The following is a 4,618-nucleotide window of genomic DNA, read 5'->3' on the forward strand; positions in this document are numbered from 1 at the left end:
AAACCCTGTCTCGAAAAACCAAAAAAAAAAAAAAAAAAACATGAAGAAGTAAAATGGGCCTTTCAAAACAAGCAAGCAGGAGGTCTGTAAGCCACACTGGCTTTGTGCTTTTGGTGGTCTTGTAGCCTTCACCTCCCGAGTGCTGGGATGACAGGTACATGCCACTATGCCTGGCTGGGAAGTGGTCTTGATGTGTAATAAATTCCTTATTTTACTTTATTTTTGTTTACAGGGGAGATGTGTGTCTACAGAGGTCAGAAGAGGGTATCAGATCCATGGGAGTTGGAGTTACAGGTGGTTGTGAGTTGCCTGGTGTGGGTTCTGGCAACTGAATTCGGGTCCTCAGGAAGAGCAGTAAGTGTTTTAGACCAGTAAGCCATCTTTCCATTTCAACCCCCAACAACCAAATTGTAAAGTTGTATAAGGAGATAGTTGTATGTTGTGTGAATCGGGTATTATGGATGACCCTGGAACTCATATTTTTAGTTTGGAGTCTTATCTAAACTCTTTCTCATCATCAAAGTCATCAGCTCATCCCACAAGCATAAAGTGAATTCTGTGTGCTGACCCCGAGTCACTGGGAATAAAAAGATGAATGAGCCGTGTTGGACCCCTTTAGATCTCAGAGACGTGGGGAGTCAATGAACACAGTGACGATGAGTCAGGTTTTCTTTTTTGAGACTTGCCCCATGTACTGATTGCTGGTCCTCCCATTTCTGTCTCTTTGTCCATGAAACAGAGGCAAGTTGGTGAAGGGATTGCCAGCTGGGTTGGCCTGGAAGACTAGTGTGACCATCCTCTGGCCAAACTTCTGACATCCTCAGGCTTTGGTTTCCTTCTTAGATACTCCGGATAATAACACAGGGCCATTGGGAGAATATAATATTGAGATAATATTCAAAGAACTGGCTTGTAGGGTGGTAGTTGGAATGTAATTGGCCCCCATAAATTCACACACTAATGGGAGGTGTGGCCCTGTTGGAGTGGGTGTGGCTTTGTTGAAGGAAGTGTGCCACGCTGTAGAGGTGGACTTTGAGGTCTCACATGTGCTAAAGTCATGCCCTGCACTTCCTGCAGTCAGGATGTAGGACACTTCTCCAGCACCATGTCACACCAAGTTGATAACAGACTAAACCTCTAAAAATGTAAGCCACCCAATTAAATGTTTTTCCTTGTAAGGGTTGTTGTGGTCATGGTGTCTCTTCACAGCTGTAGAAAGCCTAACTAAGACACACAGCTAGTTCCAGGACAGGCTTCAAAAGCTACAGAGAAACCCTGCCTCGAAAAACAAAACAAACAAAAAAAACAAAACAAAACAAAACAAAGACACACAGCAAGTGTTTGCTGCTGTCACCGCCGTGGTTACTCCTCTCTCTGGGTACCTGGGGAAATATTTGTTTTTGTTTTTGTTTTTGTTTTTCGAGACAGGGTTTCTCTGTGGCTTTGGAGCCTGTCCTGGAACTAGCTCTGTAGACCAGGCTGGTCTTGAACTCACAGAGATCCGCCTGCCTCTGCCTCCCGAGTGCTGGGATTAAAGGCGTGCGCCACCACCGCCCAGCCTGGGGAAATATTCTTATATCTAAAATTATTGGCACATTTGTCATTGCGAGGATAGCCTGTTGGAAGGAAAACAAGGCATTTCCTACTTTTAACTAAGAGGGTTTAGTATCCCATGACCTAATGGAGACCCAGTGCTTCAGCGAATGCCCATTCTGCAAGATGGCGAGGGACTGCATCTGTGAGTTCCTCATTTGCAGAGTGCTAAGAAGATCTGAGTTGCTGACACACACCGTCAAGGCTGGCTACCTTCTGTTTTCAGCTTCCACACTGAAAATAAGTGTACCTTTCAGGGTCCTTGGTGACGCCCTGTGGCAGGGCTTTTGTCTTTGTGATTTTTCTGTCTAGTATTCCTCAGTGCAGGAAAACCATGGTGAGCCTCTCAACACTCTCAGGAAATTGTGTCTTTACCCTGGGATTGCCGTGAAACAAGGCTGACAGAAATGTGACTTGAGGCTTATAAAGAAACTTAATTTCTCTAGTTATATGTGGTTATGGTCTCAGCACTTGGGAAACTGAGGCAGGAGGATCAGAAAGTGAAATTGATCCTTGATTATATAGTGGATTTGGTGTCAGCCTGAGCTAAATAACACCCTACCTAAAGAAGAAGGGGAGGAGGACAGCGGGAACACGGAGGGAAGTTAACACGGAGCAGGCGTGGTGATGTCTGACTCTGTCATCCTCAGGAGGAAGAGGCTGGAGGTGGAGGGGGATCAGGAGTTCACAAGTTCTAGCCAGTGGCAGCCTGCAGATAGGGCTATCTGAGACTATGTCTCCAAACACCAATGCAAGAATAAAAACACAGAAAAGCAGGTAACAAAGACAAATCTAATCTATTTCCTCTAGCAACTGTGTCCATGCTAATAGGTTTCAGGACAGAATGAACAGCAGTGGTAAAATATCCACGTGCGTTAGCTACCTTCTCATTGCCTGAGGTATCTCACGCTGCTTCCTAACTCAGGAAAGGTGCTGGCTCACTTTCTGGGTTCCCCTGTTTGTTCAGTCTAGGACCTGAGTCCACAGGATGGTGCAGCCCTTTCAGGGTAGCCTTCCCACGTCAGCTGTCCTTTCTAGAAGCCCCCTTCCAGATGTGTGCACAGGTGTGTTTCCATGGTGATTCAAACCCAGTCAGATTGTCTGTCAAGGGGAAGCAGCATGGAATATCTGGATGCATAAATGTACAATGTTATACATATAAGCATATATACATTTTTAACATTTACTTATTTATTGTTTTTTCGAGACAGCATTTCTCTGTAGCTTTGGAGTCTGTCCTGGAACTAGCTCTCGTAGACTAGGCTTGCATTGAACTCACAAAGATCCCGAGCCTCTGCCTCCCGAGTGCTGGGATTAAAGGCGTGTACCACCACTGCCTGGCAACATTCATTTATTTATGAGTATGTATTCCATGACACCTGAGTGGGAGGCCATAGGGCAGCTTTCTTTTTCTTTTATTGAAAATAGGCTTTTTTTCTTTGTTTGTTTTTGGATTTTGGGGGGTTTTGTTTGTTTGTTTGAGACAGGGTTTCTCTGTAGCTTTAGAGCCTGCTCTGGAACTTGCTCTTGTAGATCAGATTGGCCTTGGCCTCGAACTCACACTCTGCTTGCCTCTGCTTCCTGAGTGTTGGGATTAAAGGCCGGTGCTACCACCGCCTGGTTTTGTTTTTGTTTTTTTCCATTTATTTATTTTTTCAAGACAGGATTTCTCTGTAGCTTTGGAGCCTGTCCTGGAACTAGCTCTTGTAGACCAGGTTGGTCTTGAACTCACAGAGATCCGCCAGCCTCTGCTTCCTGAGTGCTGGGATTAAAGGCATGTGCCACCACTGCCCAGTTATTTTTGTTTTTTAAACCAGGCACTGAGACACAGTCCTTTAATCCTGGCATTCCAAAGGCAGAGGCAGGTGGATCTCCCTGAGTTCAAGGCCAGCCTGGCCTACAAAGCAAGTTGCAGGGTAACCAAGGCTACACAGACAAGCTTTCTCTCAAAACCCAACAGCAAAAACAAACACAAAACTGGAAGTCATAATATATATGCAAAGGAGTGAAAAGAGAGAAGGGGAAAAAAATCCCTGATACAGAATTATGAGACAAGAAACCTTCAAAGACGCCATTGAAATTGTTTTCTGGTGTCCATCTACTGCTTAAGAATAGTTTGTTTCCCAGTGAGACTCCATGGGAAAAAATTAATTTTCATTTGCAAGGTGGTTATCAGTTTGAGGAAGATTCTGGGTTAGGGAGCTCCAGGACCCATGCAGGCCCTTGCAGGCTGCCTCAGTCTCTGTGAGTTCGTGAGTGTTGGTCTTGCTGGGCTCACAACGCCCTTCTTTTCTTGGTGTCTTCCAGCCTCGGGTTCCCTGAGCCCTGAAAGGAGGAATTGGGACTGAGTGTTCCAAGGTCTCTCACTCTCTGCAGGTTGTCTGGCTGTGGGTCTCTGTGTTTGTTCCCATCTGCCACAGAAGGAAGCTTCTCTGAGGATGGCTAAGCAAGGCAGGAATCTATGAGTATAGATGAGTCTTTTAGGGGTCATTTTATTGCTGTGTTCTTTTTGTAGAGCAGTAGTACTTGGTTTTCCCAGGATAGGACAACTTTTGACATTTAGTTCTTCAACTTTTACCAGGTGGGTCCTGGGGACTGGCTCAGGTCATCAGCCCTGGTGTAGGCACAGGCCTGGAGGGTTTGATTAACTCTATTTTCTTTCTACAGGATCTTGCTATTACCCAAACTGGCTTCCCAAGTGTGGCTGTCTTTTGCCTCAGTCTCCCAAGAGCTGGAATGTACACATCTGTTTTGTTAGAAAATTGCTGATAAATATCTCAGAAAGTGACTGAACAGGGTCCCATAGCAAATGAAAATCAGCTTTTTGAGTTACTGGGGCAAGTAGCTATGCTCAAGAATAAAAATAACTACATTTTTAAAGAGAGAATTTTAAGTTATTTTTAAAACAATTAAATTATATTTAGAACAATTGTCTAAAAATGATGAGAATAAAATGATCTTGAAGCAGATTCCCTGTGAGGATCCTGTTCTAGGCCTGGTCTGAAAGGTTCTCCACAGATTCTCA

Source organism: Microtus ochrogaster, chromosome 18, assembly GCF_000317375.1.
Source record: "Microtus ochrogaster isolate Prairie Vole_2 chromosome 18, MicOch1.0, whole genome shotgun sequence".
In the NCBI taxonomy this organism is placed as follows: Eukaryota; Metazoa; Chordata; class Mammalia; order Rodentia; family Cricetidae; genus Microtus; species Microtus ochrogaster.